We start from the raw sequence: 26,886 nt of genomic DNA, 5'->3' as shown, positions 1-26,886 counted from the left end.
ACGATCACAGGTAAAGACGAACGAACGAAAACAAACACGAACGGACACAGAAACACGAACGAATACATGTAAAGAAACACAAGTATAAACAAAAGAACACTAAAGCCCCCCCCCCAAAAAAAAACGTACACATGTAAACACGAACAGATGTATACACGCACCCAAGTATGAACATGCACACACGGACAGACACACACACACACACACACACACACACACACACACACACATAGGTAACCCACAATGCTAACTTTATTGCTTTATCTATCTATCTATCTTTAATTTTCTTCAGTTACGTCTTAGTCTTGTACTTCGCTCTTTTCTTCTCACTGTCTTCACTACACTCTCGCCACTGTCTTCACTACACTCTCGCCACTGTCTTCACCACTTTGTCACTGTCTTCACTCCACTTTCTTATCACTGTCACTATTCATTGTCATTTTCTTCACTCCGTTGCCATCTTCGTCTCCTCCCCCTCCCCCTGTCATTCCCCTTATTATATATTTACTTCATTTATTTGAGTTTTTGTCATCTCTCTCTCTCGTGTAAACACAACTTCCTTCATCACCCAAAAGAGCTACCGCCCTCGAGGTTATGACGTCACCACGGATGCACCCAAGATGCATTTTAAATCTCGGAACGATAGATGCAGGGACATACTATTCGTCCATTGGTCCAATTGCCAAGGGGCACCGGCGAATCAGCGGGGCTCTGGGTAAATGACGTCAAGCGTGAGGAGCCCCCTGATTGGGTATAAATGTTCTGTACGCCAAAGCTACGTTGCGGGGACAGGTGAGGTGACTCTTCCATCAGTCGACCAAACAAGAACTGACCAGACCTTCTCAACGTTTTAAAGCACAAATTGTGATATGAAAAGTGCAAGTAAAAAATGTGTAAAATACAAGTATGATGCTAAAAAAAATGTATTTCAATAATTAAACATGTCAAAATTTATAAAAAAGTGATTGATGGCTGAAAAATTACGAAATTATACGAATGGAAAAATATTTAAAAAACGCAGTTAACATTAAACAAAATATCTAGTTAATAAAAAGATAAAATACAATGAGAGAAAGCACGTGTTTATATATATATATATATATATATATATATATATATATATATATAAAAATCACACAGGAAAATGAAACAGGTATACATTTTCATTGTGGATTTTATATTCATATATATATATATATATATATATATATATATATATATATATATATATATATATATATATATATATATATATATATATTATATATATATGTGTGTGTGTGTGTGTAAACGAAATGAATTGGGTTTGTAAGAAGTGGTACAGCAGCAGACACCACAGAATATACTCGACGTCTACGTCTCTTCGATGAGCTAATGGTTGCCCGTCGTTGCAACGGATGGCGGCCTCAGGCCTAGGCGTGAATTTGTTTAGGTGTAAGCTGTCGCCAACACAACCACATCCTGAGTTAACGAGCTGCATGACCCAGTGTCAAGAATAGTCAGAAGACCGACAACTCGCCAACTGCACGGCAAACCATTACTCCAAACACGATCTGCAAATCGATAAACATCCAGGTTCCTATTACTGCTGGGCAGACAAGCAAATGGCGTAAAGAAACTTCATAGTTTCACCCTTCGGGATCGAACCCGGGTCTGCTATGCGAGGTGAGCATGCTGACCATTACACCACAGTACACACAATGTTAGGTACACATTGCTGCGCAAAAAAACATTTAATATTAACTAAATGAAAACGACTAAAGTAATTACTGGTAATCGTCTCTGTAAATACATTATGTGTTGGAGTTGTTTTATAATGAAGTAAACAAAATAAAAAACACAAGGTAATACAGTACACCAATTTATTCAACACAATTATTCTCTCTCTCTCTCTCTCTCTCTCTCTCTCTCTCTCTCTCTCTCTCTCTAAGATGCCATCAACACAGTATTTGGTGTAGTGCAGGGTGAGGTCCTGGGCACCCTTGGGCTACACTCGCCTCAAAGGAATCAATACCTAGTTTTTCCTGGGCCTTGACGTGCTCCGTGTGATCGACCAGCCCCTCTCTCTACCTACCTCCAGTATTTTTCTTTTGGGTGGGCTAACGGGTCGAGTCATCTTGGGCATATATATATATATTAATACCCTTACTGAGGTATATATGGTACACACATACATTACATACATATATACGTACATACATACATACACACACAAAACACCTTCACGCCAAATTATTATTGACTGACACACACACACACACACATAGAGTATATCAAGAGGCGATATTTAAATAAACCCAAGATATAATTTTGCTGATCGCCGATGGTGCTTTGCCCACTCTTCCCTCTCACACCATCCCCAAGAGCGTGTTGTTTGGTGGAGAGGAGGAGGGAGAGGGAGAGAGAGGAGGAGGAGGAGGAGGGAGAGTGAGAGGAGGAGGGAGAGTGTGAGAGATGCTCCAACTAGCGCTCTCTGGCAGTCTTGTATTGACTCAACAGGTGAGAGTGGAACCTACACGTCCTCCGTCCTCTCTCTCTCTCTCTCTCTTTCCCCTCTCTCTCTCTCTTCCTCTCTCACTCACTCTCATTACTCCCTTCTTTCCCTCTTTCTTCGTCCCTCTCTCTCTCTCTTTTCCTTCCCCTACTTACCTCCCGTCTCCTCTCATCTCCCTCTCTCTCTCTCTGTTCTTCTACCTCTCTCTCTTTCTTCATTTTTCTCTTCTCTCTTCCATTATCTACCACATTTTATTCTCCTCCTCCTCTTCTACGTCACCCAGTTAGCGTCCCTCTCTCTCTTCGTCTCTTTCACCAGCATTTTCCTCCATTTATCTCACCATTATTGGGTTTTCTTCATGTTTCCTCTCCCTCGTTATCTTCTTTATCTATTTTCTTCACCCTTTCATCTTCTTTCTTTACCCCGTCTATCTGATTTATCCGTCTATCTCTCTCTCTATGCATTTCCGTTCTTTTCATCTGTTCATTTTCTCTCTCTCTTTGTAACTCATTTACTTCCGCCTTGCTTTCTTTCTCCCCGTTTCATTCCTGTCTCTTTTTTCTCTCTCTCTTCTTTCCTTCCTCCTTCATTTTATTCTCTACCTCCTTCTCTCTCTCTTCTTTATGTAGAATATCACATGATGTTCAAATTAATAATAACTTAGAATTATAACTAAATAAAAGAGACAAGAATTTACTTAAGACTCTCTCTCTCTCTCTCTCTCTCTCTCTCTCTCTCTCTCTCTCTCACTCCTGAACAAACGTACATGAAAAAGGCAAATACAGACATCAACAGAATCAGACTGACATACACATAAGCCTAATGACATGCCAGAAACACAGACAGACAGACAGACAGACACTTAACGAGATGCAAAGAAGCCGACCATAACAACAAAGATGGTGAAGCGTAAAGTAGACGTATACACACAGGTGAGGGAGGGCACGTGTGCTGCTGCCCCCGTGCAACAGGTGGGCACAACTGGCCAGGAGGCGATCGATGGTGGAGAGAGTGGTGGTACGTGGACTGGGGGGCTGCAACATTGGGTGAAGGCGCAATACGTGCTGGGTGGTGGGGAAGGCTGCAACACATGTGCTGGGTGGTGGAGGCTGCAACGTGCTGGGGTGGTGGGGGAGAGGCCGCAACACGTGCTGGGTGGCTGCAACACGTGCTGGGGTGGTGGGGAAGGCTGCTTGCAATGCTGGGGTGGTGAGGAAGGTTGCAACACGTGCTGGGTGGTTAGGCTGCAACACGTGCTGGGTGGTGGGGGAAGGTTGCAACACGTGCCTGTGGTGGTGGGAAGGCTGCAACACGTGCTGGGGTGGTGAGGGAAGGTTGCAACACGTGCTGGGGTGGGGGAAGGCTGCAAACACGTGGTGGGTGGGGAAGGCTGCAACACGTGCTGGGTGGTGGAGGAAGGTTGCAACACGTGTGAGGTGGTGGGGGAAGGCTGCAATGTTGGGGTGGGGGGGAAGGTTGCAACACGTGCTGGGGTGGTATAAGGCTGCAACACGTGCTGGGGTGTGAGGGAAGGTTGCAACACGGGGGTGGGGGGAAGGTTGCAACACATGCTGGGGTGGTGGGGAAGGGTACAACACGTGGTGGGGTGGGGGAAGGTTGCAACACATGCTGGGGTGGTGGGGGAAGGGTACAACTGGGGGAGGGAGGTGTGGGTGAAAGAATATATGGAAAGTCACTCATATACTGAGAAAGTAACTGATACGGGAGGACATGATGGAGACAGTAACTGATAGGAAAGTACGTGAAAGTGACATGAAAGTTGCGTGTAAAAGAAAAGTAATGGTTATGAAACTACGTGAAAGTAATTAATATGAAAGTAGTAAGAAAGTAATGATTTGCACGTAAGGAAATTAACTTTTAAAATACGCCATACAAAGCAATCTAATCGAAAGCACGTAAAGATATTCAGTGAAAGTACGTGGAAGTGAAAGCAATACGTGAAAGTCAAGTACGTGTAAGAGAAAGGACTACTTACGTACACTAATACCAGAATTAACACCCAAGGACGTAAGTACGGGTCCTAAGGTAACAAGTACGTGAGGAAGTACCCAAACGTACACACATATATACCTCCATACCTTCTTTATGAGAGCAATATCGGGACATGCACGTCACGGAGAGATACGTGCAGAACTTAGAATACACGTGCACAAGTATGTCAACAAAACTTAAATCGCACGTGCAAATGTAAGAATGCCAATATACGTGCTAGTCGGAACATACGTGCAATAGTAGGTATATACGTGCAATAATAGTGAAACGATAAATATAATTCACGTGCAATAGAAAGGATATACGTGCAATAGTAGGTATATACATGCAATAGTAGGTAAACACGTGCAAAAAGTAGTCATATACGTGCAGTAAGAAGAGTCAGTCACTCACGTGCAGCTGAATGTGGCACAGGGAAGGAGAGGACGGCCAACCCACTCACAATACCGGAATGACCGCACGCTGTGGCCAGAGGTGAGAGGTGACGTGCGTTAGTCATACCGTAATTATACTCTATCATACACGACTCGATTATACTCCTATGTTAAGTATGATTAAGGTCTTCTATCATACTATAAGGGTCTTCTATAATGCCTCTATGTTAAGTATGATTAAGGTCTTCTATTATACTATAAAGGTCTTCTATAATGCCTCTATGTTAAGTTTGATTAAGGTCTTCTATCATACCATTAGGGTCTTCTATAATGCCTCTATGTTAAGTATGATTAAGGTCCTATCATACTATAAGGTCTTCTATAATGCCTCTATGTTAAGTATGATTAAGTCATCCATCATACTATTAAGGTCTTTATAACGCCTCTATGTTATATGATTGTAGGTCTTCTATCATACTATTAAGGTCTCTATAATGCCTCTATGTTAAGTATGATTAAGGTCTTCTATCATAACTATTAAGGTCTTCTATAACGCCTCTATGTTAAGTATGATTACAATATCTATCATATTATTGAGTCTTCTATAATGCTCTATGTTAAGTATGATTAAGGTCTTCTATCATAATTATTAGGTCTTCTATAATGCCTCTATGTTATATGATTAAGGTCTTCATCAAACTATTAAGGTCTTCTATAATGCCTCTATGTTATATGATTAAGGTCTTCTATCATACTATTAGGGTCTCTATATGCCTCTATGTTAAGTATGATTAAGGTCTTTCATCATACTCATTAGGCTTCTATAATGCCTCTATGTTAAGTATGATTAGGTCTTCATCATACTCATTAGGTCTTCTATAATGCCCTATGTTATATGATTAAGGTCTTCTATCAATATGCCTCTATAATCTCATGTTAATATAAGGCTTCTATCATACTCTATTTATTATACCATCATAATTATTAGGTCTTCTATAATGCCTCTATGTTAAGTATGATTCTGGTCTTCCTATCATACTATTAGGGTCTTTATAATGCCTCTATGTATTAAGTATGATTAAGGTCTTCTATCATACTATTAGGGTCTCTATAATGCCTCTATGTTAATTATGATTAGCTAGTCTTCTATCATACCATTAGGGTCTTCTAATGCCCTATGTTAATTATGATTACCTCTATAATGCCTCTATGTTAATGATTAATCTTCCATCATACTATTAGGGTCTTTATAAGCCTATGTAAGATTAACATCATCATACTATTAGGTCTCTATATGCCTATGTTAATTATGATTAGGTTCAATAATTATTAGGTCTTCTATAATGCCTCTATGTTAAGTATGATTAAGGTCTTCATCATACTATTAGGCTCCTATAATGCCTCTATGTTAAGTATGATTAAGGTGTTCTATCATACTATAGGCCTCTATAATGCCTCTATGTTAAGTATGATTAAGGTCTTCATAATGCCTCTATATAAGCATGATTAAGGTCTTCTATTATACTATTAGGTCTTCTATAATGCCTCTATAAGTATGATAGGTTCTCTATTATACTCATAGGGTCTTCTATAATGCCTCTATGTTGATGATTAAGACTCATTAAGGTCTCTATAATGCCTCTATGATTATGATTACTCATCAACGATACTTCTATAATGCCTATGTTAATTATGATTAATGTCTCCTATAATGCCTGTTAAGTATGATTTCTCTATTATACTATTAGGCCTTATAATGCTCTATGTGTATGATTAAGGTCTTCATCATACTATTAATCTCTTTATAATGCCTCTATGTTAAGTATGATTAAGGTCTTCTATCATACCCTATGTTAGGATGATTATATCTTCCATCATACTATTAAGGTCTTTATAATGCCTCTATGTTAATGATATGATCATCTATTAAGGTCTCCTATAACGCCTCTATGTTGTATGATTAAGGTCATCTATCATACTATTAAGGTCTTCTATAATGCTTCCTATGTTAAGTATGATTAAGGTCTTCATCATACTATTAGGTCTCTATAATCCTCATGTTCAACTCTATAATGCCCAAGTATGATTAAGGTCTCTATCATACTATTAGGGTCTTCTATAATGCCCTCTATGTTTATGATTAAGGTCATCTATCATACTATTAAGGTCTTCTATAATGCCTCTATGTAATGATATACGTCTTCATTATACTATAGGTCTTCTATAGCCCTATGTTAAGTCTTCTACCCTAGATGATTAAGGCTTCTATCATACTATTAGGGTCTTCTATAATGCCTCTATGTTAAGTATGATTAAGGTCTTCTATATTATACTATTAGGTCTCTATAACGCTCTATGTTAATAGATTCTTCTATAATGCCTCATGTTGTATGATTAAGGTCTTCATCATACTATTAGGTCTTCTATAATGCCTCTATGTTAAGTATGATTAAGGTCTTCTATCATACTATTAAGGTCTTTATAATGCCTCTATGTTAAGTATGATTAAGGTCATCTATCACTATTAGGTCTTCTATAATGCCTCTATGTTGGTATGATTAAGGTCTTCTATCATACATTAGGGCTTCTATAATGCCTCTATGTTAAGTATGATTAAGGTCTTCATCATACTATTAGGGTCTTCTATAATGCCTCTATGTTAAGTATGATTAAGGTCTTCTATCATACTATTAGGGTCTTCTATAATGCCTCTATGTTAAGTATGATTAGGGATTATTTCTATAATGCCTCTATGTTAAGTATGATTAGGTCTTCTATCATACTATTGGTCTTCTATAATGCCTCTATGTTAAGTATGATTAAGGTCTTCTATCATACTATTAGGGTCTTCTATAATGCCTCTATGTTAAGTATGATTAAGGTCTTCTATCATACTATTAGGTCTTCTATAATGCCTCTATGTTAAGTATGATTAAGGTCTTCTATCATACTATTAGGGTCTTCTATAATGCCTCTATGTTAAGTATGATTAAGGTCTTCTATCATACTATTAAGGTCTTCTATAATGCCTCTATGTTAAGTATGATTAAGGTCTTCTATCATACTATTAAGGTCTTCTATAATGCCTCTATGTTAAGTATGATTAAGGTCTTCTATCATACTATTAAGGTCTTCTATAATGCCTCTATGTTAAGTATGATTAAGGTCTTCTATCATACTATTAGGGTCTTCTATAATGCCTCTATGAAGTATGATTGGGTCTTCTATCATACTAAGGTCTTCTATAAGCCTCTATGTTAAGTATGATTAAGGTCTTCTATCATACTATTAGGGTCTTCTATAATGCCTCTATGTTAAGTATGATTAAGGTCTTCTATCATACTATTAGGGTCTTCTATAATGCCTCTATGTTAAGTATGATTAAGGTCTTCTATCATACTATTAGGGTCTATAATGCCTCTATGTTGTTATGATTAGGTCTTCTATCATACTATTAGGGTCTTCTATAATGCCTCTATGTTAGTATGATTAAGGTCTTCTATACTATTAGGGTCTTCTATAATGCCTCTATGTTAAGTATGATTAAGGTCTTCTATCATACTTTAGGGTCTTCTATAATGCCTCTATGTTAAGTATGATTAAGGTCTTCTATCATACTATTAGGTCTTCTATAATGCCTCTATGTTAAGTATGATTAAGGTCTTCTATCATACTATTAGGGTCTTCTATAATGCCTCTATGTTAAGTATGATTAAGGTCTTCTATCATACTATTAGGGTCTTCTATAATGCCTCTATGTTAAGTATGATTAAGGTCTTCTATCATACCAATAAGGGTCTTCTATAATGCCTCTATGTTAGTATGATTAAGGTCTTCTATCATACTATTAGGGTCTTCTAAATGCTCTATGTTAAGTATGATTAAGGTCTTCTATCATACTATTAGGGTCTTCTATAATGCCTCTATGTTAGTGATTAGGTCTTCTATCATACTATTAGGTCTTCTATAATGCCTCTATGTTAAGTATGATTAAGGTCTTCTATCATACTATTAGGTCTTCTATAATGCCTCTATGTTAATTATGATTAAGGTCTTCTATCATACTATTAGGGTCTTCTATAATGCCTCTATGTTAAGTATGATTAAGGTCTTCTATCATACTATTGGTCTTCTATAATGCCTCTATGTTAAGTATGATTAAGGTCTTCTATCATACTATAGGTCTTCTATAATGCCTCTGTTGGTATGATTAAGGTCTTCTATCACAATTATAGGTCTTCTATATGCCTCTATGTTAAGTATGATTAAGGTCATCTATCATATCATTAGGTCTTCTATAATGCCTCTATGTTAAGTATGATTAGGTCTTCTATAATGCCCTATGTTAAGTATGATTAGTCTTCTATCATACTATTAAGGTCTTCTATAATGCCTCTATGTTAAGATGATTAAGGTCATCTATCATACTATTAGGGTCTTCTATAATGCCTCTATGTTGTATGATTAAGGTCTTCTATCATACTATTAGGGTCTTCTATAATGCCTCTATGTTAAGTATGATTAGCTCTATCATACTATTAGGCCTCTATAATGCCTCTATGTTGTATGATTAAGGTCTTCTATCACTATTAGGGTCTTCTATAATGCCTCTATGTTAAGTATGATTAAGGTCATCTATCATACTATTAAGGTCTCTATAATGCCTCTATGTTAAGTATGATTAAGGTCTTCTATCATACTATTAAGGTCTTCTATAATGCCTCTATGTTAAGTATGATTAGGTCTCATCATACTATTAGGGTCTTCTATAATGCCCTATAATTATGATTAGGTCTTCTATCATACTATTAGGTCTTCTATAATGCCTCTATGTTAAGTATGATTAAGGTCATCTATCATACTAAGTCTCTATAATGCTCTATGTTAGAAGAACCATTAGGGTCTTCTATAATGCCTCCATGTTATGATTAAGGTCTTCTATCATACTATTAGGTCTTCTATAATGCCTCTATGTTAAGTATGATTAAATGCCTATCATCTATTAGGCTTCTATAATGCCTCTATGTTAAGTATGATTAGGTCTCTATAATGCCCCTATGTTAAGTATGATTAATCATCTATCATACTATTAGGTCTCTATAATGCCTCTATGTTAAGTATGATTAGGTTCCTATACCTCTATGTTAATATGATTAAGGTCTTCTATCATACTATTAGGGCCTATAACGCCCTATGTTAATATGATTAAGGTCTCTATAATGCCTCTATGTTAAGTATGATTAAGGTCTTCTATTATACTATTAGGGTCTTCATAATGCCTCTATGTTAAGTATGATTAAGGTCTCTATAATGCCTCTATGTTAAGTATGATTAGGTCTTCTATCATACTATTAGGTCTTCTATAATGCCTCTATGTTAAGTATGATTATGATACTATTAGGGTCTTCTATAATGCCCTATGTTAAGTATGATTAAGGTCTTCTATAATGCCTCTATGTTAAGTATGATTATCTTCTATCATACTATTAGGGTCTTCTATAATGCCTCTATGTTACTAAGGATTGATCTTATAATGCCTCTATGTTAAGTATGATTAAGGTCTTCTATCATACTATTAGGGTCTTCTATAACGCCTCTATGTTAATTATGATTAAGGTCTTATAATGCCTCTATGTTAAGTATGATTAAGGTCTTATCATACTATTAGGTCTTCTATAACGCCTCTATGTTAATTATGATTAGTCTCTATAATGCCTCTATGTTAAGTATGATTAAGGTCATCTATCATACTATTAGGTCTCCTATAATGCCCTATGTTAAATATGACGTCTTCTATTATACTATTAGGTCCTATAACGCCTCTATGTTAATTATGATTAAGGCCTCTATAATGCCCCTATGTTAATTATGATTGGCTCTTCATTATACCATTAGGGCCTCTATAACGCTCTATGTTAATTATGATCCATAATGCCTCTATGTTAAGTATGATTAAGGTCTCTATCATACTATTAGGTCTTCTATAATGCCTCTATGTTAAGTATGATTAAACATCCATCATACTATTGGCTCCTATAATGCCTCTATGTTAAGTATGATTAGGCCTCAATGCCTCTATGTTAAGTATGATTACGTCTTCATCATACTATTAGGTCTTCTATAATGCCTCTATGTTATATGATTAGGTCTCTATAATGCCTCTATGTTAATTATGATTAGGCTTCTATTATACTATTAGGTCTCATAACGCCTCTATGTTAATTATGATTCTGTCTATAATGCCTCTATGTTAAGTATGATTGAGGTCTTCTATCATACTATTAGGTCTTCTATAATGCCTCTATGTTAAGTATGATTAAGGCCTCTATAATGCCTCTATGTTAAGTATGATTAGGTCTTCATCATACTATTAGGTCTTCATAATGCCCTATGTTAAGTAGATTAGGTCTTCTATAATGCCTCTATGTTAAGTATGATTAAGGTCTTCATCATACTATTAGGCTTCTATAATGCCTCTATGTTAAGTATGATTAGGTCATCTATCATACTATTAGGTCTTCTATAATGCCTCTATGTTAAGTATGATTGGGTCTTCATCATACTATTAGGTCTTCTATAATGCCTCTATGTTAAGTATGATTGCCCATCATATATTAGGTCTTCTATAATGCCTCTATGTTAAGTATGATTAGGTCTCCATCATACTATTGGTCTTCTAATGCCCCAGTAAAAATTAGGTCTCTATAATGCCTCTATGTTAAGTATGATTAAGGTCTTCATTACCAAGGGTCTTCTATAATGCCTCTATGTTAAGTATGATTAGGGTCTTCTATAATGCCTCTATGTTAAGTATGATTAAGGTGTTCTATCATACTATTAGGGTCTTCTATAAGGCCCCTATGTTAAGTATGATTAAGGTCTTCTATCATACTATTAAGGTCTTCTATAATGCCTCTATGTTAAGTATGATTAAGGTCTTCTATCATACTATTAGGGTCTTCTATAACGCCCCTATGTTAAGTATGATTAAGGTTTTCTATCATACTATTAAGGTCTTCTATAATGCCTCTATGTTAAGTATGATTAAGGTCTTCTATCATACTATTAAGGTCTTCTATAATGCCTCTATGTTAAGTATGATTAAGGTCTTCTATCATACTATTAGGGTCTTCTATAATGCCTCTATGTTAAGTATGATTAAGGTCTTCTATAATGCCTCTATGCTAAGTATGATTAAGGTCATCTATCATACTATTAGGGTCTTCTATAAGGCCCCTATGTTAAGTATAATTAAGGTCTTCTATCATACTCCTATGTTAAGTATGATTAAGTTTGACTCGTATCGTAGCTACAATTTATAACCTGATCATTATCCCCAAGTTACTAATAACGCTTTAATTACACTTCTTGGGGTATAATACAACTTGAGTTTCTTATACAATAGCATTATCATACTCGGGTATTATAAAAGTATGATAGAGTATAGTTATATCCCATGTATACAATTATGCTCAGGTCTACAGTATACCAGAGGCTATTATACTCATATATATATACGGTATAATACTTAAAATTTATATAAAAGTATAATGATATCAACCTATAGTCCTTGAGTATTATTTGAGTTATATTAATAATTAGACTATAATTATACTCTCATCTATAAGACTCCAACAAAGTTTAATTGAGTAACATACATTCCATATATACACTAATTATACTCGGGTCGTCTCCTCACAAGCATAATTAAGGTTAAGTTATAATGCCAATGACATTTAATTAGGCTCAGTTTACAATATTAAAGGCAATAACACCCAACAAGTTAATAACACTCGGGTAATGATTCCTAGTATGTCAGTATAATGCTTACCATACACTACCTACACAGAGTCACTATTAGACCTAAATAATACCTTTCAAAACGTGGTTAATTACACTTGGGTAATAGAACCTCCAGGTATTAATTACACTGGGAGTCTAATATAACACCCTATAACGTTAATTATACTCTATAACACTAATTACCTCGATGAAAATGAACCAATAATAATTATTTTTTTTAGTAATTATTTTCTCACTAATAATATTCAATAATTCCTCGTTATATTACCTAGATGGTTTAATACCCTGACTATTACCCTATAATAAGACTTTGTGAATAGTTCTTTAGAGAGAATAATTAAAGTACACATAACATTAAGTAAACACAAAACACTTATAGAATTAGCTACTTTACACATATATAAGTAACGTATACATACATGCGGGTAATGAGGAGTAACGTATACATATACAGTCTACATGTATACATTTACCTTCAGTTTATACATGTCAAAATGTGTGTCAGTGATTGTGTCCCTCCCGTGTAAGTGGTTTAGCGTACAGTGTGCACGAGTGTTTTTGTCGCGTGTGTGTGTGTGCGCGTGTGTGTGTACTATACATATAAGACCCCATTATACATATAATAAGGTTCTAGTATGCATATAAGACTCCATTATATTCTTAAGGCTATCCCATAGTCATGACTGCCAGTTAGAAGCAGTGTGGATATAGTACACTGCATACTGAGCCTTCGGTACACAAGGTGGCAACACGGCCGGTACTGCTGCACCCGACCCAGGGATCGAACCACAGACCTATGGAACAGGAGGCGAGTGCTGTAAACACTCGACCACCGCACTCTGGCAGGAATTACAGGCCATTTAGAGCTGTGTTTGCCGAGTGTCTGTATCTATGGTACTACGTGAATTAATTAACTGTACTCGTTTCTGTAGTGTGAATGAGTACGTGACGTTATGAGTACACACGTATACACACACACAAAACCAACCAATTATAGCCCAGTTTCCTCCCAACACACCTAAGAACCAATCAATACGACGCCAGTTTCTCCTTACAACCAGCCAATTACAGATCAGTTTTCCCTAGACAACCAGCTAATCAGAGGCCAGGCTTCCCCAACACCAACAACCAGACGTCAGTTTTCCCTATACAAACAACCAATTAAGAGGTCAGTTTTACCCCAAACAACCAACCAATCAGAGGTCAGTTTTCTTAAGACAATCAACCAATGAAAGGTCAGGTCAGTTTTCCCGCCAGACAAATAACCAATCAGAGGTCAGTTTTCCCTCCAGACAACCAACCAATAGGAGCTCAACTCCATTGTGTTATTGTTGATGTTTACCTGCGGTGACGCTGACGTCATCGCCGGCGGGTGACGTCAATGGTGGCGGTGTTTGGCTCGACTGGACGACTCCCCCCCACCCTCCCCTCCAACCCCTCCCCTCACCTCCAACCCCTCCCCTCCAACCCCTCCCCCTTCCCTGATTTAGCCACTATGCACTCTTGAGATCAATTGCAAACTCATTGACGTGATAATAGGGAAAAAACCCAAAAACAATACTAAATTTAATTCAACTTATGTCACTTGTGAGCTGAATGACGTAATACAGATGACGTAGAATTAAAATATTACAACAAAAACAACATCTATATATCTTGATTCTATAATTACCAGACCATTCAACTTTACTAACTGGATTGAGTCTGATTGAATGAATGACGTGTTACTGAAAAGGGAGATTGAAAATTGATGATTGCAAGATAGAAGTGAAATTGAAAAAACAAAAAACTAAAAAAAAACTAATGGAAAAACATAAACCAGAACAAATAAGTAAGGTAATCTATGCAACTTGAGTCAACTGTAAAATTTAAGTCAAAACGGTGGTAGAACTAAAGACGATTGATTGATATTATTTAAGAGTTTAGACTGAAATTGAGGATTGAATATGGAGGAGGAGGAAGAGGAGGAGAAGGAGGAGGAGAAAGAGGAGGAGAAGGAGGAGGAGAAGGAGGAGGAGAAGGAGGAGGAGAAGGAGGAGGAGAAGGAGGAGGAGAAGGAGGGCAGATCGACCGAAGCCAGCCTCTGTCGTGTGCTGACCCAGGCTTGTTTTGTTAATGCTGCCCCAGGTGGCATGTGTGAGGTGTCTCTCTCTCTCTCTCTCTCTCTCTCTCTTTGTATCGGGTATCGGGCTCTCTTTATCTTACTCTTATTTCTCTCTCGCGATCGATTTGTTCTCTCTCTTTGTATCGGGCTCTCTTCTTTATCTTACTCTCTCTCTCTCTCTCGCTGATTCGATTTTGTTCTCTCTCTCTCTCTTTGTATCGGGCTCTCTTCTTTATCTCACGTTCCTGTTCTTTCTCTTTATCGGGCTCTCTCCATCATCTTACTGTCTCTCTCTCTCTCTCTCTCTGACTCGTTCTTCTCCTCTCTCTCTCTCTTTCTCTAACTAGTTTTACCTTCACTCTCTTTCTTTCTCCTTCTATTCTACTCCCCCCCTTCTCATCCAATGTCTTGTTTATCTCTGTTTATATATTCTTCAATTTTTTCTCTATTTTTTTTTATCCTCTTTCTCTTACTATCTCTTTCTCAATTATTTTTTTCTTTTCTAACACACATCAAAGGTATCTCACTTTATCTAATCTATCAATATTATTATCATTATTATCATTGTTATTCTTCTTTATCTTATTATTATCATCAAAACAACAATAATTATCTGCAGTAGTGTTATTTACAGTATACCATTGTTCTTATGCTGATGTTATTGTTGTTAAATATGCAGGTCGTGGGTCCGTGTGTGTGTGTGTGTGTGTGTGTGTGTGTGTGTGTGTGTGTGTGTGTGTGTGTGTGTGTGTGTATGTGTGTGTGTGTGTGTGTGTGTGTGTGTGTGTGTGTGTGTGTGTGGGTCCGTGTGTGTGTGTGTGTGTGTGTGGGTAGACGAAAGCATATATAACAAAAAAAAAAAAAATTAAGATCTTTAACACGTACCTCATGTCTCTTATAATAATTTCCTAAAGCAATACTATAATTACTTCACATATTATAGAACAATGTTTATATAAGTGTTGTTATTGGGTCTTTGGAAACAGGGAACAGAGTCTCTTGAAGGGAGTGGAGGAAGGTGTCGTTGTGTTTCTCAAAGTCACAGTCAAGAGACAATCAGCGTATCTCATCGTTTCTCCCAAGATAGAGTCATGCATTTTTGTTCTCATTAGGTTCAGTGTCTTTATTTATCACTGGCCGGTGTTGTTCTGTACCCCAGGTCTTAACTCAGTAGAATACCTTTGGCATCTCAGCCCAGGCCCCGATCTTGCTGGTTAGGTTAGGTTAAAAGTCCCTATAATGAATCCAGTACGGAAATAACACGTTGGGTAAGGTTAGGTTAGGAATAGGTTGGGTAAGGTTAGGTTTAGGAACACGTTGGGTAAGGTTAGGAACACGTTGGGTAAGGTTAGGTTAGGAACACGTTGGGTAAGGTTAGGTTAGGAACACGTTGGGTAAGGTTAGGTTAGGAACACGTTGGGTAAGGTTAGGTTAGGAACGCGTTGGGTAAGGTTAGGTTAGGAACGCGTTGGGTAAGGTTAGGTCAGGAACACGTTGGGTAAGGTTAGGTTAGGAACACGTTGGGTAAGGTTAGGTTAGGAACACGTTGGGTAAGGTTAGGTTAGGAACACGTTGGGTAAGGTTAGGTTAGGAACACGTTGGGTAAGGTTAGGTTAGGAACACGTTGGGTAAAATTAGGAACACGTTGGGTAAGATTAGGTTAGGAACACGTTGGGTAAGGTTAGGTTAGGAACACGTTGGGTAAGGTTAGGTTAGGAACGCGTTGGGTAAGGTTAGGTTAGGAACGCGTTGGGTAAGGTTAGGTCAGGAACACGTTGGGTAAGGTTAGGAACACGTTGGGTAAGGTTAGGTTAGGTCGACGTTGGGTAAGGTTAGGTTAGGAAACACGTTGGGTAAGGTTTAGTTAGGAACATCGTTGGGTAAGGTTAGGTCAGAACACGTTGGGTAAGGTTAGGTCAGGAACACGTTGGGTAAGGCTAGGTCAGGAACACGTTGGGTAAGGTTAGTCAGGAAAAACGTTGGGTAAGGTTAGGTTAGGAAACACGTTGGGTAAGGTTAGGAACACGTTAGGTTAGGTTAGGAACACGTTGGGTAAGGTTAGGTCAGGAACACGTTGGGTAAGGTTAGGTTAGGAACACGTTGGGTAAGGTTAGGCTAGGAACACGTTGGGTAAGGTTAGGTTAGGAACACGTTGGGTAAGGTTAGGAACACGTTAGGTTAGGTTAGGAACACGTTGGGTAAGGTTAGGTCAGGAACACGTTGGGTAAGGTTAGGTTAGGAACACGTTGGGTAAGGTTAGGTTAGGAACACGTTGGGTAAGGTTAGGAACACGTTAGGTTAGGTTAGGTTAGGTTAGGTTAGGTTAGGTTAGGAACACGTTAGGTTAGGTTAGGTTAGGTTAGGTTAGGTTAGGTTAGGAACACGTTGGGTGTAAGGGGTTAGGTCAGGAAACACGTTGGGTAAGCAGCACAGAACACGTTGGGTAAGGTTAGGTTAGGAACACGTTGCTAGGTCAGGAACACGTTGGGTAAGGTTAGGTTAGGAACACGTTGGCAAGGTTAGGTTAGGAACACGTTGCAAGGTTAGGTCAGGAACAGGTTGCAAGGTTAGGTTAGAACACGTTGGGTAAGGTTAGGTCAGGAACACGTTGCAAGGTTAGTTGTGAAACACGTTGCAAGGTTAGGTCAGGAATATCATGTTGGGTAAGGTTAGGTCAGGAACACGTTGGGTAAGGTTAGGTTAGGAACACGTTGGGTAAGGTTAGGTTAGGAACACGTTGGGTAAGGTTAGGAACACGTTAGGTTAGGTTAGGTTAGGAACACGTTAGGTTAGGTTAGGTTAGGTTAGGTTAGGTTAGGTTAGGAACACGTTGTTAGGTCAGGAACACGTTGGGTAAGGTTAGGTTAGGAACACGTTGGTAAGGTTAGGTTAGGAACACGTTGTAAGGTTAGGTCAGGAACACGTTGTAAGGTTAGGTTAGAACACGTTGGGTAAGGTTAGGTCAGGAACACGTTGGGTAAGGTTAGGTCAGGAACACGTTGTAAGGTTAGGTCAGGAACACGTTGGGTAAGGTTAGGTTAGGAACACGTTGGGTAAGTTAGGTGAAACACGTTGGGTAAGGTTAGGTTAGGAACACGTTGTAAGGTTAGTCAGGAACACGTTGGGTAAGGTTAGGTCAGGAACACGTTGGGTAAGGTTAGTTAGGAACACGTTGGGTAAGGTTAGTTAGGAACACGTTAGGTAGATGAGCCTCACAGTTTATGACTCGAGGAGGTAAATACTGTGGTGTCGGTGCTGAGAGATGAGGTGTTGGTAAGCCTTAAACCATCCCCCAACTATCCACGGACGAGGATGACAACTGTTCCACGTCAACCTCACTCGGGTGTTTATTTCATCCACTCTGATACACCGGTCCACCATAAACAAATCCTGGTCTGAAGTCTCCAAGTTGCCTCGTCGGTGGTTACTGGACGAGAGAGAGACAGGGAGGAGGAAGGAGAGGGAAGGAGGAAGAGAGAGGGAGGAGGAAGGAGAGGGGGAGGAGGAAGGGAGAGGGAGGAGGAAGGGAAGGAAGGAGGAAGGAGAGGGAGGAGGAAGAGAGAGGGAGGAGGAAGAGAGGGAGGAGGAAGGAGGGAGGAGAAGGAGAGGGAAGGAGGAAGGGAGAGAGGGAGGGAGGAGGGAGGAAGGAGAGGGAAGGAGGAAGGAGAGGGAGGAGGAAGGGAGAGGGAGGGGAAGGAGAGGGAGAGAGGAAGGAGAGGGAAGGAGGAAGGAGAGGGAGGGAGGAAGGGTGAGGGAGGAGGAAGGAGAGGGAAGGAGGAAGGGAGAGGGAGGAGAGGGAGAGGAGGGAGGAAGGTGAGGGAGGGAGGAAGGGAGAGGAAGGAGGAAGGGAGAGGGAGGGAGGAAGGGTGAGGAGGGAGGAAGGAGAGGAAGGAGGGAGGGAGAAGGAGAGGAGGTGTAACAAGACAGGGTGAGGGAGGGTGGGGGTCATCCTCAAGGCCACCCCACCAATCTTTCAACTCCTTGACCCACCACTATGTTAGGTGACTCGAGAGGTCATCTATATCAACACTCTCACTACGTCAATGAATCTTCCTGATCGTCAAACTTTTTTATAACTATTCTATTACACCCAGCTCACTAACCCCCCTTCCTCCCTCCTCTCCCTCCCCCACCTCCTCCTCCCTCCCTCCCTCCCCAACAACAAAATACTCTCAAACTTCATATTTTAACCTAACCATCAATTATTACAGGTAATTTTATAGATTCGAGACGCCTAAATAATTACTGTACTTTAGGACGTGAAATAAACAAGAACCTTAAATAATTAGTGGGAATAAAGTCTGATAATATCATTGAAACTTCTAAAAAAAAAAAAACATTAGATAAATTAACTCAAATGTAATCAACTTTTATGTTAAAATAAATATGTACATAAGACTGATGTATTACTTAAAGAGTTAATTGTTAAATGTTTTAATTGTCCTTGTATGTGTGTCGGTCTGAGTAAGCCACTACCACAATCACTATTACCATTATCATCACTACCACCATCACTACCACAATAATTATTACCATTATCATCACTACCACCATCACTACCACAATTACTATTACCATTATCATCACTACCACCATCACTACCACAATAATTATTACCATTATCATCACTACCACAATCACTATTACCATTATCATCACTACCACCATCACTACCACAATCACTATTACCATTACCATCACTACCACCATCACTATTACGCATTATCATCACTACCACCATCACTACCACAAACTATTACCGTATCATCACTACCACAATCACTATTACCATTATCATCACTACCACCATCACTACCACAATCACCATATTACCATTATTACCATTACCATCACTACCACAATCACTATTACCATTATCATCACTACCACCATCACTACCACAATCACTATTACCAACCAACAACCAATACTACTACTAACACCACCACCACTATAATAACCACTACCACAACTACCACCATCACCACAACTGGCACCATCAGACCACAACAAACTTCAAAAAAACAAAAACAAAGGTAAAAATGATAAACAACAACAAACAAATTCACATTGAGAGCAAAACAAACACACACACACACACACACACACACACACAGACAGACAGACAGACAGTAACAAGGTAAACAAACAAACAAACAACGGACAACAGCTATAACACCATAACAACAACAAAATAATAATAACAACAGCAGGAGACGCCATCATCCTGTCCAAATCGCGCAATAGCAAAATCGATACGACCTACGCCATTATAAATGCATTTGGAAGGAGGGGAGGGGGGGGAAGGGAGGGGGAGAGGAGGGGGGGAAGGGGGAGAGGAGGGGGGGGGAGGGGGGGGGACTGATGTTCGTGTAAAGACTTGGACCACGAGTCTCAAAGGTTCCTACGTTTAAATTCTCTTAAGTGATTTTAGAACGCCCTTAAACTACACAAGGTTAACAGATTCACTAAAGTTCGTTAAGATGAATTTTTCACCTGAAGTCATAAACCAGAAATGACCTTAAATGGATAAATATTGGAACAAAATCAAGGTACAGAATCGAAGCTGTGTATCCGATCGAGTCACACTTCAATATTGACTTCATTTTACACGACTGAATTTTTCGCAGTTGTGGAGTCGAGTGTCAGTTTGTTAGTTGGACTCCACCTCACATCACCATCTACGAGAAAAATTCAATATATTTCTCTCTAAGAATAACCTCTCTCTTCTTATCTACATATTCTTTAAAAACATATTATAAAATTGCGATAATAAGCACCGTATCTCATTCATTTAAACATGGGGTCGTTGATATTACGCTAAAAACTCTAGTGTAATTAAATGCAATATCTTAAACCTCCTATCTCGGGCGGGCTAAGGGTGAGGGTATAACACAGGCGGGAAGTTAAGACCACCACCAGCCAGCTACCTGCCTTGGTTCATGTCGCCTACTGACGTCATACAGCGAGAATTCGGGGTATTTAAAGTCTGCAGTGACGTCAGGGAAGCACGCCGCAAGACTAGCCAATTAAGAGTGGATACGTCACGGACCAAACCCACCAATTTAGGAATGGGTACGTCAAAAACTAAATCCACTAATCAGGTGAGGGTTAAAGACAGATGTTGAAGGTTAAAGACAGATGTGGGGGAAATGGAAGACACGAGAAAGGAGAAGAAAGATTGATAGATAGATAACGTGAGGAAATATATAAAAAAAAATGAAAATGGGTGAGATGAATGATGAGAAATGAGAAGCTTAACATCATCAACCAATACACCAATCAGGAGACACTATACGTCATCAAGGTCATGTAATCATACGTACACATTAACAACAGATTACGTAGTTGAGATTTATCATTGAAACATAGAAACAGACAGACGAATTCAGCCGTATATACATTAATAAACTAACACTGACCTTCCAACCTTATCGAAATGAGTTAAATAAAAAAAAATATATATGTATAATCATTTAATATATCAACACCTCTATCAAATGGCGTTCAATATTCTGTTGGGCTTAAAAAACAATTTAACGAACTCTTTCTCTTCTTCCTCCTCTTCCTCCTCCTCCTCCTCTTCTTCCTCCTCCTCCTCTTCCTCCTCCTCTTCTTCCTCCTCCTCCTCTTCTTCTTCCTCCTCCTCTTCTTCTTCCTCCTCTTCTTCCTCCTCCTCCTCTTCTTCCTCCTCCTCCTCTTCTTCCTCCTCTTCCTCCTCCTCCTCTTCTTCCTCCTCCTCTTCCTCCTCCTCCTCCCCTCCTCCTCTCCTCCTCCTCTTCCCTCCTCCTCCTCTTCTTCCTCCTCCTCCTCTTCTTCCTCCTCTTCCTCTTCTTCCTCCTCCCTCCTCTTCCTCCTCCTCCTCTTCCCCTCCTCCTCTTCTTCCTCCCTCCTCTTCCTCCTCCTCTTCTTCCTCCTCCTCCTCCTCCTCTTCTTCCTCCTCCTCCTCCTCTTCCTCCTCCTCCTCTTCTTCCTCCTCCTCCTCCTCTCTCCTCCTCTTCTTCCTCCTCCTCTTCCTCCTCCTCTTCTTCTCCTCCTCCTCCTCCTCTTCTTCCTCCTCCTCTTCTTCTTCTTCCCTCCTCCTCCTCCTCCTCTTCCTCCTCCTCCTCTTCTTCCTCCTCCTCCTCCTCCTTTTCTTCCTCCTCCTCTCTTCCTCCTCCTCTTCCTCCTCCTCTTCTTCCTCCTCCTCCTCCTCTTCTTCCTCCTCCTCCTCTCCTCCCTCCTCCTCTTCTTCCTCCTCCTCCTCCTCCTCCTCCTCTTCTTCTTCTTCCTCCTCCTCCTCACCGTGTCAAAATTATGCAAACCTTTATCAAAACATTATATCAATTTCATATAACGGACCACCATGCTATAAATTCCTATATCGAGTCAATCACCACACACACACACTTTCAAACCCAATAGGTTAGGTTAGGTTAGGTTAGGTTAGGTTAGGTTAGGTTAGGTTAGGTGTTTCAGAATACTAATACACTTATTCTCTATGTACTCACGTAATACAAAACACTTCTGAACTAATCAACTATGTTTATCTATATTAATATGTCTATCAATCTATCTATCTATATCTAATCTATCAAATTATCTATCTACTATCTATCAGTAACCACAAGTATTACAGTGATTATAATAGCGAAGATAAAAGTGATATTCAATCTGATAATTTATGAGAGGTAATGAAATGTGGCGGAGACGACCCGTAGAGTTTAGAGATATACTCTCTCTCTCTCTCTCTCTCTCTCTCTCTCTCTCTCTCTCTCTCTCTCTCTCTCTCTCTCATTGGTTGTATCATTCAATATCTTACTCTATTAATATCCGCCTGTCTGTCTGTCTGTCTGTCTGTCTGTCTCTATGGAAAAATACAGTACGCTTTAGCACTTATGGTACATTATGGCATTATTATGGTACAAAGTGGCACTGTTATGGTAGACTATGGTAATTATGGTATATTCTAGTACTACAGTGATAAACTCTGATTTTGTTATGGTGTAATTTGGCACTGTTGTAGGTACGATGTGGCACTATGAGTATTCAACCTGGCATTATTTGGGTACAATATGGCACAATCTAGGGTACACACCGAGACCCCATCATGGTACAATTCACCCCTATAGTACCATTTATAAGAGATCATCTTCTCTATCCAACGAAATATGGAGGAAAAAACAGATCTCAGGATAAAATAAATAAATAAATAAATAAATAAAATAAATAAATAAAATAAAGTTCAATAAATACAAAAAAAAGTATTTCCACTATACCTCAAAAGTGAAAAAAACAAAAAAAAATCCTCCTTACTCTTAACTTACGATAAAACACACACACACACACACACACACACACACACACACACACACACACACACACGTCAGACATACGGTTAGCCTTTACCTTAACTGGGAAGATATGTTCATTTAGCATCAGTTAAGAGACATTGTTAAGTTAAGGTCTAGATGTTACGTGAACCTAATTAGTTAAGGTCAATTCTTGAAGTGTGTTATTTTGATATGATGATGATGATGATGATGATGATGATGATGATGATGATGATGATGACGACGATGGTTGGTGTTGGATAGATTCACACCATCAACTTTAAACCAAAGTAAATATTCCACCTAACTACATGTACACTGTCTTGTGTGTGTGTGTGTGTGTGTGTGTGTGTGCGTGCGCTTGCAGGTATGTGCATGTGTGTGCGCGAGTGAGTGGGTGTATAAATCTACATACACACGAAATGAACCTATATTTGCACATAAGTATCCATGTATGTATGTATGTATGTATGTATGTATGTATGTATGTATCCCAGCTCGCCGGGAGAGCTACAAGACCACCCGGGGACACAATGACCATACACAACTGTTGCCGAGGACCCACAGGTCAGGGGTCACATGAGGGAGGTCATGGTCAAGGCTACAAGGGTCAAGGTTACTGCAGAAGGTCACCACTGAGGCTCACAACACCGCCAGGCGAACGATCACCACCCGTACCTTTCCTTCGCCCCCCAGTAACAGAAACACACACACATGTACACTTAACACCGCCATATTAGCCCACATAAGCAGCAGAATATACCAAAATATACATGAATTATATAGAAAATACACCATTACTCTATTATAGAAAATACAACAACTATATTCACGTTATACACGGATATACATTTATCCAGACGATTGCTAATTGTAGAGTATTTCATTATTTGCTATACTGTATTGCTCTACCTTGCTATACTGAAAAACACTGTCAATATTCCACGATGCTGAGTTGCTTTAAACTTTGATACTGATTTTGTGAGGCAAGATGGAACAAAATTTCCAATTGTTCCATAACTCAACCTTGTACCAAAACGTAAAATTGTACCATCTCAAATAAAAATAATAATGCAAAATCAACAGAAACAATAATAATAGTAATAAAAGAAACAAATACGGCGCTTATGAAAAAAAATCAAAATTCATTACAAAAAAGAAAAATCGATGTTTTTGTTTCATTAAATAGAAGAAAAATACATTACAAGATTCAGTGAGATATTTGCATTACTTATTTGTTTATTTTCTCTTGATAGCAGCGGTTAGTCCAAACAGTAACTTTTGTTTTTAATCCAACAAATTCAGTATATAAATAAACGAGGAGTATTGTAGTACAGATAAGGTGGTTAAGTGGAGTTTACAGTGGCGGGGTAGTTAAGGTGAACAGTAGCAGCAGGGAAGGTCAAAGGTCACAGCTGAACTATGTATACTTACACGACTTCCAACAGGCTCGACACGGAGCCTATCTTTGCTGGCCGGATAGCTCTCTGCGCCCGAGTGTATCCCGCGCTCTTCACCCTCCGACTCGCATACCGTGGCTTGTGATATAAACCCTGAATCTTCACGATAAACCACGAAAAAAAGTAAACAAAACAACTAAAAAAATACCCTCAAGAGGTGTATGAATGGAGGCACTAGAAACGCACCCTCCCTCTCTCACGTCTAGGCTCACACTAATACGGCCCGGCCCATGTTGCCTTGCCTTACCTGCCTCACCCACTGTTGCCACCTCCACAACGCCGCCAACCCTCCCAGGACTCCTGACCGCCCACACTCGCTTACTCCATCCTTCTCCCAACACAAATATCATATTATACAACATCCCCCACAGTAAACATCACCCAAATACTAAACATAAACATCCACTCGATATTGCAACGGTGTTTTGAAACATCCAAACAGATCGAGAGACGCGTACAGTGATTTATGAAAAAATTGGACATGTGCCGTGGTGAGGGGATTAAGCTCTCTTGTGGTAGTTATGCTTTATCTTGCTGGAGGGGAGGAAGGAGGGGAGCAGATGCCAAGCGCCTGATTCTCATTTCAACTTTCCACCACGCTACTTCTGACACGAGGGATGTTTACTTTCACCACCACCATACTACAACTGTCTCCTGGAGGTATGGGGAAGAGGGGAGAGTGAGAGGTAAGGGGGGAGAGTGGAGAGGTAAGGGGGAGAGACGGAAGCAGCAGGGAGAGTGAGGGGGTAGAAGGAACAGGAAGCGGAGGTAAAGTTAGGCCCTAACTTGGGATTTTAAAACATTCATAGTTTAATCCATATTTCCCCCTCCCCCTCCCCCGTCCTCTTCCTCCTCACTCAACGCTCACACACCGTACAGTACTTCCCTTTAACCCTTGAAGGTCGAGTCGCAGCTTCATCTGTAGACTGTATACTATTGTCAGGTTCTCACACTCCATCACCACAGTCGAGTCTCAGTGTAATTTAAACGCCATTAAGTCAATAAATTCAGCCTAAATTCATATTCTCTGTTTTCTTTCTTTAAAACACACACATTAACAAAAACCTTAAGCAATGTTGACCTTACCTAACCTGTAACACCCTTTGAAAACCTGATCTAATCTGCCATAATCTAACCTAACCTAACCAAATCTGACCTGACCTAACCTAACCAAATCTGACCTGACCTAACCTAACCAAATCTAACCTAACCTAACCAAATCTAACCTAACCTAACCTCAACAAATTTTACCTGATCTAACGCATTTACATACACGTCCCCCCAAAAAAAGTATCTAGACGATTTTGAGTGAGACAATATAACAAAACGAACGAAGGATTTTGACAACCTTACCGAGACAACAAGAGTCATAGTGTTCATTTTGAAAATTATCGGACCCCTCAGGAGAGATACTTTTTGGGAGTTAGTACAAATCCCAGTACATTTACGTACATAAAATACCATAGTGGCTAAAATAAAATCATTGTGGGAATTTTCTTATGTGGGATTTTGCCTAAGAGGGAAATTGTCCAGAGGGGGGCTTTTGTCCGGATGGGATTTTGTCCTGATGGAAGTTTGTCCGATGAGGGAAGGGGGAGGGGGGGTTCTGAGGTGGTCTTTTGGGATTTTTTTTCTTTCGGGATTTTGTCTTTCGGGACAGACCTTCGGGATGATCTCTCGGGGGTGTTGTCCGACAGCAGCTCTCCCTCGGGTAGGTCGTGAGAGTGAGTGAGTGAGTGAGCATATACGAGTGAGTGAGTGAGTGAGCACAAGTGAGTGAGTGACTGAGTGAACGAGCATATACAAGTGAGTGTATGAGTGACCACCTCCCCACCAAGACACACACCACTGAGCCAATCATCGTCCACCATAACATCTCGTCTACTAAACCTCTGCTGCCTCTATCCTGACTTATATGTCACTTAACTGTATTTATTGTATTATTAAACTGTATTTATTGTAATATTAGACTGTATTTATTGTATTATTAAACTATTCTGGAACCATCAAACTATTTTAGGCACCGTTATACAGTATTCTATTTTTTGCACCACTGGACTATATTTTTGTGTACGATTCAACTATATTTTTTTCACCTCAATATATACTCGATTTTTTTGCACTATTAATAAATATATATTTTTTTCTCACTCAATTGTATTTTTCATTTAAATTTAAGGAATCTATTTACGGGATTAATTCAATTGTATATTTAAGGTATTTTTTCGCAGCCTGTATTCCAAGGATAAGTCTACAATGGCAAGGAGTAGCAGTAAAAGTATTCGAATAAATCACCCCTGACGCAAATGTGTGTGTGTGTGTGTGT

General features: G+C 39.2%; 1 protein-coding gene across 1 annotated transcript in view; it reads right to left on the bottom strand.

Moving 5' to 3' along the window:
• The window catches only part of LOC121872079 (kinase suppressor of Ras 2-like), a 45,045-nt gene extending 20,284 nt beyond the window's left edge, over positions 1-24,761 (bottom strand). The window contains exon 1 of the mRNA XM_042374768.1: positions 24,535-24,761. The gene's annotated coding sequence lies outside the window, so the exon portion shown is untranslated. The remainder of the gene's footprint in view (positions 1-24,534) is intronic.
• Between the last annotated feature and the right edge of the window lie 2,125 nt (positions 24,762-26,886).

The sequence above is a fragment of the Homarus americanus genome, unplaced genomic scaffold (genome assembly GCF_018991925.1).
Source record: "Homarus americanus isolate GMGI-L3 unplaced genomic scaffold, GMGI_Hamer_2.0 scaffold51476, whole genome shotgun sequence".
Classification (NCBI taxonomy): Eukaryota; Metazoa; Arthropoda; class Malacostraca; order Decapoda; family Nephropidae; genus Homarus; species Homarus americanus.
Note: the sequence above shows the minus strand (reverse complement) of the source record. Positions and strands in the feature narration are given on the sequence as shown.